This window comes from Falco biarmicus, chromosome 4 (assembly GCF_023638135.1).
Source record: "Falco biarmicus isolate bFalBia1 chromosome 4, bFalBia1.pri, whole genome shotgun sequence".
NCBI lineage: Eukaryota > Metazoa > Chordata > Aves > Falconiformes > Falconidae > Falco > Falco biarmicus.
In genome coordinates, this window is record NC_079291.1 from 49,958,106 (window position 1) to 49,971,949 (window position 13,844).

Consider the following 13,844-nt stretch of genomic DNA (forward strand, 5'->3'; position numbering starts at 1 on the left):
GCAAGTATGTATGCATATGTACATACAAGTTCAGTATATAGTGTTGACTAAATGAATATAGCTGACTGCTAAAAAGGAAGGGTGAATGTCTCCCCTGTTGTGGAGGGTGATGGTCAGGTGTAGCCCCTCTGAGTGAGGAGGAGATTGTGCCTGTGCAACAGGAGACCACGAATTGCTCCTCAAGAGGAACTTCAAGAGAAGCTGCTTGATAAACACTGCAAAGGAGAACCACCACACTTAGCTTCAGGTGTTCGTAATACAGTCATCTCACCCAAGGTTTTGGGGTGTTTGGGGTAACTTAAGTAATGTACTTTTTCTACGTATTTTAGTTTGAAGAAAATCTACCCTCAACACCATTGAACCACACTGACAAGAAAGAGAGCAGACAGTGGTGGCTATGCAAATGTTTATGTCTTCGTTGCAGATGTCAACATTTCATCAGAGTAATTCTCTCTGGAAAAGGGTTGTCCCTGCCTGATGGCCTGCAGCCTACTTGGGACTGGGAGATACCTGAGAGGAGTATGAGCTTGTTGGCAACAAAGAGGTGGCCCAGAAATCCTGAGAAGTGTGCACATTGTGTGATGCTGGAAGACACTGAGACATAATCATGGGAAACATATATCTCTCCCTGCCTCTACTTTTACCTTTCTTGTTGTCTGAATTTATGTTGCTATGTTCTAGTTTAACATTTCACGTTTTAGTAAAACCTACATTTAGCAATTTGTCATCTTTCAGAGTGTTTGTTTTAAAGACCAGAAAAGCAGCTTCTTTCAAAGAGCTGGCTATTAAATCTTCCACCAAAAGACACTGTTACAAATACTGGAAGCTTTGAGCAGGCAGTTTTCCCCCAGAGAAGGTTTAACTTTTCCAGATTCAGTCAGGCACAAAAGCTGAGAGCTTATGATGGTTTATTTGCAAACCAATTCGTATCTTAGTTAATGCCCAACTTCAGTTTTTTCAAATTTTCAGAAACTTTTTTTCCCCTAAACTTGCTGGTTTTGGATCAGAAAATCACCTCAAAAGAAGATCCTTTAAATCTAGATTTGATATCTACACCTAAATCACCCATCCTATACTTCCTTTATAAACAAAAAAATTAAGCAAGCCAGACAGCTGTGGGGTTTTTTGTTGTTTTTGGTTTTGTTTGTGTTTGTTTGTTGTTTTTTTTCTGAAAGTGCTATCTTGGTTCTCATCTCTAAAGAAAAACTGTACAAACTAGCTAAGATTTTTATATCCAGCTTCTTGAGACTAGTGCAAGACTTGATGCAATCCATCAGATGACTACAAGTGGAAGAACAGAAACTCATGTTCAAAAATCAAGCTGATCTGAGACTAAGTTGTGATGTTGCCTTGTCAGTACACATTTATAGATAACATGGTCATAGAAGCAGGTAATTATTGGTATATACAAACAGGAGGTAAAGGTAGCATCGCTGACAGCAGGTAACTCACATTTTTATAATATTGAACGGAACAGCATTTTCCCAAACAAACATGAAGACTTCAAAAATCAATACCTACCAAGACAGCTAAATTCTGAAATCTGTACTTATTTGCTTCAGGTGTTATCTGCCTGCAAAGCAAGGTAATAGCAAATATGTGTTTAAGAACATCAGTTTCTGGAAACACAGAAAGAAATTCTGCAAGTGACAGTACATAAATAATACATTTTCTCTAAAAACCTTGGGTTTTTAAAAAAACTACATGGCTGTTCTCATTTTGTTTGTTCTGGAAAGAAAATACCTCCACAGTTCCTGATTACATCCAGCCTGCAGCTTGGACATTCTTGGAGGTTGCCAGTGTACTTCTAACAGGTCCACCAAAGTTGCCTTAGAAAAGCAGTTCACAATACATGATATTTCAATCAGAAAGAAGAGGAAGGTCACAAATAGAATAAATAAATAAATAAATTGAAAACCACTGACCTGGATACAAAAGGTAACAGATAATACCATCTACAAACTAACATTTCTCTTTTTAATAACAATCAACCATCATTAGTTAAATTAAAAATAAATGCAGGATTAACATATCAAGCATCATAACATCATTCAAACATAGTCTTTAGATAAAATACATCAGACTAATGGTTAAAAGATGAGAATTAGCAAGGATTTTCACTCTGTTGTTTTGGAGGGCTGAGGGCAGATGTGGGAAGTTTTGTCTGCCTTCACAAATCTCCTCAGCAGTCACCACATTTTTAGTGTCATTTTTCCAAGCAATATTTGTGTGCTCAAGTTGTGCAGCAACTGGTTTTAGAGAAACACCCACAGAGCTGCTCTCTGACATACTCTCCAACACTGATTTATTGTGTTTTTCCAGCTGCCTGTCATATCTCCCTTCTCTCAACTGAAAACTGCTTTGAAGTTTTGTTACATGTTTTACATAACCTAACACATGGATAGCACTACGATATATTTTGGTGAAATAAAATAGTCAAGCTATTCACATCAGTGAGATGAACCACCAGAGCCTCCCAGCACTACAAATGCACAGAGGCGGCTGGTTGTCACTGCTATCGTCTCTGCTCTTTCCTCTCCATATGTCTTGGTTTATCTCTACAGCCATCTCCTGCAACATCTGTACCGATAAATTGGGTGTAGGAGAGGGCTTCGTGAACTCTCTACCTATAAGATATGGAGGAAGTACTTGTTGTATATGTTATGTATTACATAATGTTCTTATCATCCTTTGGAAGACTTCTGGGCTGGACATCCTACCTCTCTTTTCCATGGAAGCTAACTGTATTTAGTAGAAATAGTTGAACACTTCTCAGCAAGAAAATGATCCATGCTTTCCTTGAGGTTATGAATGATTCACAAAGAGAGTTATGTGTTTGTTACACCTGTGGTTTGCTGCGTCTCTAGTTTGTGTTTAAACTAGAATTAACGCTTTTTTCTGTGTTTAGGGCTGTTTATCACACCTGGTCAGAAATCATATCATGTGCTTTTTGAGTTTTCAGAAAGATACAAGCCTTGATTTTGAAAAAAAAAAAAAAAAATCTTAAGCAAATGGATGGCAAAGGAATCTGAATCTATACTTTTCTATGTAACTTCACTCAAGCTTTTGTAAGGCATACATTTTACACAAATATCCTTATAAAGAAATAACAGCTGCTAAAAATAATTAGAGAAACTATTCTGATTGTTCATAATAAGCCTGAAAGCACAACTAAAGTGTTCATTTAGGGAAAACTTTGTAAATACTTTGTGTATCCCAAATGTGCTATAGTGCTGAGAATCTACTTAACAAAAGGAAAAATTGTTATCAGCGTCATATGAATGTTTCTCTTATATTTTTCTTAGAATTTCACTTGCTGGAAAAAATCCTCTGTGACTGATTAAAACTGATTTATTTTAATAATAACCAGTGGAGATTGATAATTTTTTTTTCTAAGTACAACTCATGTCCTATATTGTGATTCATTTGAGAGGGATTAGCTGCCAAATGTATAATAAATACATGCAGTTCTGTTCTGCTACTTTGTTGAGTCCTAGAATGAGAATTTATTTTGTTTTTAAAATAATATGCTAAACATTCTGCAAAGTGCAAACAAAGCTCAGGAGGATCTTTTCATCAGAAAATTTAGTCCCTATCTCCACTGAACTTAGTGGAATTCTCTGTGAAATTAGACCCAAGATTTGTACAAGCTTCATGGACTCTGCAGAGATTTTGAGTATAATTTGTTATTATATTAGCTTTAAATGACACATAGCTCCTCTGCTTTCAGGCTGTCATTGCTAGAAAAGCAAGTGTTGCCAATGTTGAGGTTCAGATCAGGTTGGCCAATGGAGATAGTAAGTGCTACTTCTACCCTTACATTCATACTACCACCATGACCCATAGTTTTCCCAAAGGGTCCCAAGAAGCAGCAAAGTGTACAGCTATCAAGCATTGTATTTCCCTGACAATTTATGTCTCTGGGATTTCAAAGACCTTGAAGATCATGATATACTAGTAGCATGAGTAAGAAAATGGTAGGGGTTTGTTTAGATGAGAGAAAAATGTAAATTTTTCCAATGTGTAGGGAATTACCTGTTAATCTCATTTTGATTGCTGGGAATGTGTTTTGAATAAGTTTTCTGATATAAAATTAAAAAGTAATATAACTGTTCTGAGACGAACCACATCAGACAACAATTCCATAAGGCTGTCTTTATACACATATTGTTTTTTCTCCCTTTTTAGCAGATTAATGTCAGAGTTTATCTATCTTACTGACAAAGAATATGGTTGCAAAGTTCCAAATATCAGTCAGACTTCCTGCATAGAATGAAATTTTGCATTTCATTAATTACTTTATTACCACAAATTGTTGGAAGAAACATGTGTTCTTGGATGTTAATTAATAGCTCATTATTATTATACAAATTAACTTGGCAGCACTATGTACCGTATATTTGTGGAATAATGAATTACATTAAAGGGAAGCCAAGATAGCAAACATTGAAGTGCATGCATGTATTATCTGCTCCTTATAAATGCTTAAGCTTTTCCTAGGGCGTTAAACAGAAATCCTGATGAGAGGTACACTAGAGTCAAAAGAAAAAAAAAAAAAAGTAGGGAAAAGGATGAAAAGCCATCCATGCACAAACAGCTTGAAGTACTGAGTGTTGCACTGAGAAGAAATAGTTACTGTCTCAGTCTCATAGGCATTTGCTCTTAAATGGGTTGTCATAAAAACTAGGAAAGCTGACAGTGTACTGCACGGTAGTGTGAGTGTTGAGCCTGACCTGTGAAACTAATAGTGACAATAGGCTCATCTCAGCTACACTGAGCAGCTGCCCTGGACAGCCACACAGATATTCAGGGATTCAAAACAGAAATTAGAAAATTCTTACCTACCCTGATGCAACACAAAGAAATCTCACCTTGCCTTGTCATTCTGTTTCTTTTCTTCTCCCTTCCCTTCCCTTCCCTTCCCTTCCCTTCCCTTCCCTTCCCTTCCCTTCCCTTCCCTTCCCTTCCCTTCCCTTCCCTTCCCTTCCCTTCCCTTCCCTTCCCTTCCCTTCCCTTCCCTTCCCTTCCCTTCCCTTCCCTTCCCTTCCCTTCCCTTCCCTTCCCTTCCCTTCCCTTCCCTTCCCTTCCCTTCCCTCTTTCTCTGTGGCAGTATAAAGGAAATCAAGCTGAATTCCTGTATATCAAAAGAAATAAAAAATATTCACTTGGAGAAGAAAAAACATTGCGTTCATGAAGTAAACAAATTCTCCAGCAGCTCTGGATCCATTTCAGTCTAGTTGACTTTGAAGTCAAACAGATTTAGTAACCCAGAGACTTCCCAAATCCATCTTTCCACCAGTCATGCAAATTGTTTTTGTACTGAAACTGCAGTACCAAAATCTAGACCTCCATAGTGCTCAGGCTCCCTGAATAAAGTGTCCCAAATTCCATATATTTTACCTCCAGTTTAAACATAGTCAGATTCTTTTCTGTGCACTCATTTCCAATAGTTTGCCTTGTACCTGGTTTTATTCTTTATTTAATACTAACAAAAATATTTACTTGGGGGCCCTACTTGGATTATCTTTTTCTCTATTTATATACTGCCTTCTAACTTCTCTATAATGTGACATTTCTCATGTCATTTCTCTAAGCTTTTATATATCCAGAGTGTTATACTCTCTGCTGTTCTGTTCTTTCCCTTATCTACATGATAGATTCTCTACCTACTCCTAGTAGCAAGAGATTGTCTGCTAACTTCTACTACCACGCAGAGATGACTATCGAATTACTCTGGCCTGAAAAGTGTTCTGTATAAGCGTTTCCTCCTCCTCAAGGACAACACCAATTAGTTTCATTTAAAAATTCTTCAAAATTTAATTCCAGGAGATATTCTGTCCTGTTGGCTTCCCTAATAGTTTCCCTGAGCTTCTCATATTCTAACTTTTTTAAACCGATAGTTGCTAATTTTTTTTTTTGTTTGTTTAGCTTTTTATTTAGCAACAGTGAAATCCCTGTTACCTTCTGTTCCAGGATTTTTTTTATTGAGGTTTTTCTCTTATATCTCTGCTATTGGTGAGAACAAAGCTTGAACCCTTTCTTGTTTGATTGGTAGAGAGATCTAGAAGCTTTTACAAGCCCCACCAGTATCAACAATGGTATTGCATATTCTATCTGTAAGAAGTTAGTGTCTTTCATAACAATACAATTTCTAGCACCATTACTCTAATTATGCTGTATTTATAAGCAAATGTAACACTCACTGTCTACTGCAAACTTCTAACATTGTCTCAAGAAATCGTCATTTACAATCTTTTTTAAATCTTGTTAGGAACCAGGTCATTTCTGTTTTATCTGCACTGTAATATCTTATTTCTTTGAAAATTTATCCCATTACTTAAAATGTTACATAAAAATGTAATATTCACACAGCTATAAAACTTCATTCTGACTATTAAAAAAAGGTATTGTCTTCTATTTAGCCAGAGACCCGAGATCACTTCAAGAACAACTGTGCATCCAGGAATGGATTTTTTATGCAAAGTGTGCATTTTCTAGTGGACAGTTTGACTTATGCTTCAAAGAAGTCTGAAGTAAAGAAAAGAAATGCCACAACTTTCCCAAATTTATTTCACAGATTAAGCATCTTAGTAGGGTTTCAGAAAATCAACTCTATAGATACATTATTCAGTAAGATCTCACTTTGAGAAGCAAAAATGTTAGTTTTGTCTAGTTGTAGGTTACTTTTTTCTTATTTGCCATGTAGCAAACTGAATTCTTACTGTATCTAATCAACAGGGCTACAAGAAAATTTCAGGTTTTTCATTATTTCAGCACCAAGCAGTACTTCTTCAAAATTTCTTTCTCTTCCGTTTAGATAGCAAAGAGAGTTATGATGAAATGTGAGTTGGAGAGATGAAAGGTACAAAAAGTCAACCTTAATACAGCCTGGGGAATGTAGTGAAGGCAGTGAAATTATCTGATAACACTAAAGTCTGGAACTAAAGCAATCCTGATACTATCAATAAAGGGGGTTGATAACAGTTTCACCTGCCAAAAGAGGAGACACTTTCCCTGATGTCACCTTAACATGGACTTTTCATTTAAGTTTCTATTCTCCTAGTCTAAACCTACCTAGAAAATATCTATCACTTTTTCACTTTGCATTTTTTATTTTCTGTCTGCTCTAGTTATATTAACCTAGATGTCTGAATCATTGTTTTATAAAGTTCAAGGAAGAATATTTTAACAGAAATATTGGGCTGTGGAGTGAAGATAACACATAAATGATAACCTGAATTTTAAAATTAAAAAAACAGTGAACCCAATTCTCTTATAAGCTGATCTTGTACAATGGGGAAAAAAACCTGGAATCACTCCCCATTCTCAACAGGACAGGGGGAGAAAAATACGAGAAAAAGCTGCTTGTGGGTCAGGATAAGGACAGGAAGATCAATTACCAATTACTGTCATGTGTAAAACAGATTTGAATTGGGGAAATTAATTTAATTTATTGTCAATTAAACAGAATAGGCTAATGAGAAATACTGACAAATCTAAAATCACCTTCCAGCACCCCTGCTGTTGTAGTTTAACCTCAGCCATCAGCTCAGCCCCACGCAGCCGCTCAATCTCTTGCTCTTTGGTGGGATGTGGGAGAAAACCAGAAGGGTAAAAGTGAGAAAACTCATGGGTTGAGATAAAGACGGTTTAACAGGTCAGACAAAAGCTGTGCACAAGAAAAGCAAAACAAGGAATTCATTCACCACTTCCCATGGGCAGGCAGGTGCTCAGCCATCCCCAGGACAGCCGGGCTCCTTCATGCGTAACGGTGACTTGGGAAGGCAAACGCCATCACTCTGAACGTCTCCCCTTCCTTCTTCTTCCCCCAACTTTTGTTGCTGAGCACAGCATCACACGGTATAGAACATTCCTTTGGTTGGTTGGGATCAGCTGTCCCAGCTGTGCCCTCTCCCAGCTTCTTGTGCCCCTCCCCCTCCAGCCTCCTCGCTGGCGGGGTGGGGTGAGGAGCAGAGGGGGCCATGATGCTGTGTAAGCACTGCTCAGCAATAGCTAAAACATCGGTCTGTTGTCAACACTGTTTTCAACACAAATAAAAAATGTAGCCCCATACAAACTACTATGAAGAAAAATAATTAGCCAAAACCAGCAGACATCCCTTCTTCTCGGACTCAATTTCATTCCCATCTCTTCTACCTCCTCCCTCCAAGTGGTGCAGGGGGTAGGGAATTGGGGTTGTGGTCAGTTCATCACACATTGGCTCTGCCGCTCCTTCCTCCTCGTGCTGTTCCCCTACGTCAGAGTGGGGTCTTTCCCACAGGAGACAGTCCTTCATGAACTTCTGCAATGTGAATCCTTCCCACAGGCTGCAGTTCTCCATGAACTGCTCCATCATGGGTCCTTTTGATGGGATGCAGTCCTTCTGGAACTGTCTTCTCCAGCCTGGGTCCCTCACGGTGCCACAGGCCCTGCCAAGAGCCTGTTCCAGCATGGGGTCTCCACAGGCTCCAGCCTCCTTTAGGGCATCCTCCTGCTCTGGTGTGGGGTCCTCTGTGGGCTGCAGGTGGGGATCTGCCCCACCGTGGGCTCCCTGGGCTGAGGGCACAGCTGCCTCACCGTGGGCTTCACCAGGGGCTGCCGGGGAACCTCTGCTCTGGTGCCTGGAGCCCCCCCGCCTCCTCGTGCACTGACCTGGGGGGCTGCAGTGTTGTTGTTTTCACACTTTCTCACTCTTTACAAGTTACTGTTGCGCACCATTTTTTACCCCTTCTTAAATATGTTATCACAGAGGGGCCACAAGTGTCACTGATCAGCTCAGCCTTGACCAGTGGCAGGTCTGTCTTGGAGCTAGCTGGAAACAGCTCCATCGGACATGGAGGCAGTTTCTGGTGTCTACTCACAGAAGCCACCCCTGCAGCCCTCTGCTTACCAAAACTTTGCCACATAAACTCAGTACAGGGAGGAATGAGAGGTGATGCTGCTTGTTTCAGAGATGGCTATCAGCAAAGTCTGACCCCCAACAGCAGTGACTACAGCAGCATCCTTAGAAGCTGTCACCTTAGAAGCAATTCCAAAGACCTCAAAAGATATTAAAAAAATTTAAAGACATGAAACAAAGCACTTCATATTAATTATCAAATGAACAGGTGCTACCTATATAGTTGATCACTGACATGATTCAGACCTTTCTAGCCTGATAAACTAAAAGACCTTTTTTCCTTTAAATGGAAGTATAGGAAAAAAAAAAAAAAAACAAAACCAAAACAAAACAAAACACAACAACAAGGCAAGTACTATCAATAAGCTTTCTTTCCTTCTTTCTTTCTATGGTGTTTGATAAGTTCCCTTGGTGGCCACAGCGTGGGTCTAAGCAGTTTTATTCCTGTGTAAGGGACGTATTACTAAATCCTAAAAGCTGCATAACTTGCTTGAGGGAAACCCTACTTAGTGCATGTGTTTTGTACAGTACATCAAAGACCTCAGCTCTTCAAATATGCTAGGGGGGACCCTGGCCTGGAAGATGCCAGTCTGCCCATAGGTAGACTTCCATTCCCACACCACTTGTTACAAAAGCAAAATTCAGAGTTCATGAGAACTTTAGATTTCCTTGCCTCCTTCAGTAGTTTTTTTGAAGTTTAAGATCAGAATTTACTATCAAAATATGTTAAAATGGGCAGCAATGTATTTCCCAAACTGCTGGTGGTCATCTAATGATATAGCAAGTACTTTGCAGACAGTTTTGATTCTCCACAGGTATCCATCTGTAACTGCAATGCAAATTTCTGGATAATAATAAATTTAGTGTTTTAAAAATCAGTTCAGTACAAAATCTTTTTTTTTTCTTCAATTTTTCCATATGCAACAGAAAAATCTAGATAAAGTTTTCATATTTTAAAGCCATAAACAAGAAGAATGTCCTGAAGATTATCTCTTTGACAACCCAGCTGATGTCAGGACACTATCTTCACAGGCAGAGGTCAAAGCTAGTGGACCAGGCAGCCAAGGGCCAGTCCTGTCTTCAATGTCTCCTTGCTTCCCTAAATTAGAGAGAGGCATAGAATCACACTCCATCACTATTTTATTTTACATCAAATCATCTGAGGAAACAGATACAGTAGGAGTATGGCAAACATCAGAATCCCTCATTGGCCACTAGCTTAAAACTTGTAACAATTATCAAGTAACTGTAGCTTGAAGATGCCCTATTCTTTTCCAACAGGAATTTCCTGATCATAGTTTTCAGATGGCAATGTTATACAATTTCTTTATATAACTTTCTATGTCAGAAATTTTTGAACAAGAGGAATGTAATGGTGAGTGGGTATGGTATATAATATTTTTATTTCTCTTTTTTTCACATTATGAATAATTTTTTAATCTCAGTATAAAATATCACCCGAACAGATAGTCTTGAGTAGGGTTTGGAAGGAAAACAAGCTAATTTTTGAAGGGGTTTCCTGGTAAATGACAACTCTTCTGTTGCGTCAAGCTCACTGACTCACCACAGAACCAGAATCATGTAATTGCCATGGCTCTTACTATATTTTTGCACGGTCAGGTGGTTTCAGGGAAGGGATACCATCAGGTCATGCTTTCTGAGTCACATAGGTGTAGCTGGTGATTACAGTCTTTTTATCAATAATTATTTGTAATGTATGTAATTTCTTACAAAGGGAAAGTGAATTACATCAGTGGGACGGAGAGCTCACTCATAATTTTTGTAGTTCTAACCATTCATATTTAGGTCTTTAGGCAGAATACACAACTGCCACATTCTACAGGCAGGAACCGAGTTTTGTTTCAGGGAAATAACGTATTGTGCACAATATCTTCCTTCAGTCTGGTTATAACCAAGCTTAGTTTAGATCATAGAAATAAAACCAAAGCACCTTTTAGGCTGATTCTTATTTTTTACAAAGTTCCAGATACTACATTTATTTTGTAAGAGAACCTTCTGCTGAGGGATAATACCTTTATTGTTATGACCCTAAGATAAAAAAACCTAGCTTTTATTTTCTGTATTTCTATGTCAGCTGGCATTTGTGAGCCTACAGACAAAAGTAAAAGCTTCATCTTCAAACAGCATCTTACAATCATTAACCTTCTCTTTCCCAAGAAGCCAAGGGAACAATCTGCCCGATCTTTTGAGTTCTCCCCATGACTGGACATTTGAAATACCCAGTAGAACTATATAATCAGCTGTATTAGCCAGCCCTGTGGGACTGTGTGCCAAATTGCCTTCAAGGATGTTTTGAACATCTTAGTGCCTGTTGAAATTTCCTAGAAATGAAAATAAAGGAAGCTACTCAAGGCCAATCAATTCCATAACCCTGCAGTAGCAGCTGCAGAGTTTCCCATTGTGCTATGGCACTTAGCTCTTTCAGAAGCGTTTTTCCATGTTGATCCTGGAGAGTAGATATGTGTGTCTATTTTAATATTTTGAGGATAAAGGGTTGTATGTAAAAATAGGGTTTGCTTTCTGTGGAAAATGTTTTATTTTTCATTGGAGGTAGAATAGGGTTTTGTGTCTTTAGAAATGCTGCTATAACATTTTCTGGGAAATTTAGTTCAGTTTTCCTGTTCTACTGGGGCCTGGACTTTCCAGCCTAAGATCCCTCACCTTCTCACTCCCTGAGGCATTACAACAGCTTTTCTCAAAATATTTGGTTTTCTCTTAACCCCCCATCCCCCCAAAATCCCAATTTTTTTTTAAATTAACACAGAAACTGCTTGTATAATTACAAGTCCTGTTAAAAAAATACACCCCCCCCAAAAAAAAATAAAGTGATTATGATAGTGATATTCTCTAAAATTACATAGAGACACACAAATCTCTTCATTTACAACATTTATATGTATAAAATGGGATATGATATATATACAGAAGAACTCTGTTTATGAAGGTAATAGAGTACAGCAAATATAATGTGTTATGTTTCTGGAAATTTAATTAAGTGCAAGGAAACTCCAGGTTGATGGGTAGGAGATGGCATGTAAATCACTTTATGTGTGAAATGGCTGAGATAATTAAGATGTCTTATTTCATGTCCAAAGCTGTAAAATGTTAAATCCTCACAACTGACACTAAAATTAAGAATTTGATTTTACTAACTACTGGAATTCTTTCGTTGTTGTCACATATAAATTCTGGGGATCATAGTTCCATATGCATGTTAGGTGAAGACTACCATAATACTGATACAATTAGGATGACAGTTCTCCTTTATTTTAAGGAACTGTCTTTTGTATAGAACTTTATAGATCCCCACTCAGAACCTTATAAATATCTTAAGAGTGGGTGTCAAGATGCTGGGGCCAGGCTCTTCTCAGTGGTGCCCAGTGACAGGACAAGGGACAATGGGGACAAACTGCAATGCAGGAAGTTCCATCTGGGTATGAGGAAAAACATCTTTACCTTGAGGGTGACAGAGCCCTGGCACAGGCTGCCCAGAGAGGCTGTGGGGTCTCCTCTGGGGACATTCAAAACCTGCCTGGACACAATTCTGTGCAATCAGCTCTAGGAGAACCTGCTTTAGCAGGGGGCTGGACTAGATGGTCTCCAGGGCTCCTTTCCACCCTTGACTATTCTGTCATTCTGTGAAACGTAGAGGGTGATCTTCTCATATATGTATATATCATAGCCATTTCAACTACAAGGTATAACATTTTTCCGTTATATGAAGTAGAAAACCACTTATATTAAAGCACTGGTAGTTCCTGAAATGTACCTTTCAGTAAGATATTTTTGTATTTCCATCCAAAGGGGATGCTCACTCTATTTCTAATGCAAATGTGAGATCTTTTATATTAACCATATGCTATAGTGTTTCAACAGAAATCCAGTCCTACTGTTTGGCTGTTTCCTTTTGTCCATATATTTTTAAATGGATTTTCATTTGCTATAGAAAAAGTAGATGGTGCAACTGGTCTGTGACAGTTATGTTGCATTGTACATGACTTTCTCACCCAGTACCTAAAATGACAGCAAAAGTAAAGTAAATGACTTGTTAATTCAAAGAATCACTGGAAAAGTCAAAACATCATCTGCTTGGTCTGGCTTACCCTGACAAGTCATATTGATCCATTCCGGTTGTCCATTTTCCCTAAGAATCCTCTACGAATGTAAATCTTCATTGTACCAAGCTTCTGTCACCTTAGATTTCAAAAGATTTTCTGTTGCCTTGACAGAATAGTTACAAACTTCACAGATTTTTGTGTGCTATTTCTAACATATTTCTCTTGTAACTCAGCTAACCAGGCTGGATGTTATATGCTGGACATAATTTTATGGGATAAGTTGTTGACATCACTTCCAGCTACAAGGGAAAAGATCCTTTGCCCACTTCATCAGTTATTTCCTCAAAATTAACAAAAGAATTATTTGTAACTCCTCTGAAGCTTGTTGCAAGAATTTGGTTTCACCACTGTAAAGTAGGTATCAGAGATCAAAGTAGAAGAATGATATAGCTGCTCCATATTTATCAAAGTGAGTGGACAAGGCTAAGAGCAAAAAAAACTTAGATCACACTTTATTAGGTGCTCAAAGGCAAATAAAGAGTTGCAATTCATCCCACTGAGGTGGAAAGATCCTTATTAGCATCACTGTGGTATGACTGTATTTTCAACTGGAAGTGATAATTTTCACAACTCTTAAGCAGGTGAGACTATTAGGTACTCATAAGGCTAAATAGTAACCATTTATTATACTGATAGTTTAATTATTGCTGATAGATATAAGAATTTGTGCTTAAATCCTGAAATAATAAAATTAAATTACTGAAACTAAGAACTTCTACTGTCTTTTGTAGCTATGGATTTACTTTCTTACTAGGCATGTGCATAAGTATTATTGAAATAAGGACCAATAAAATAAATGGCTTGTT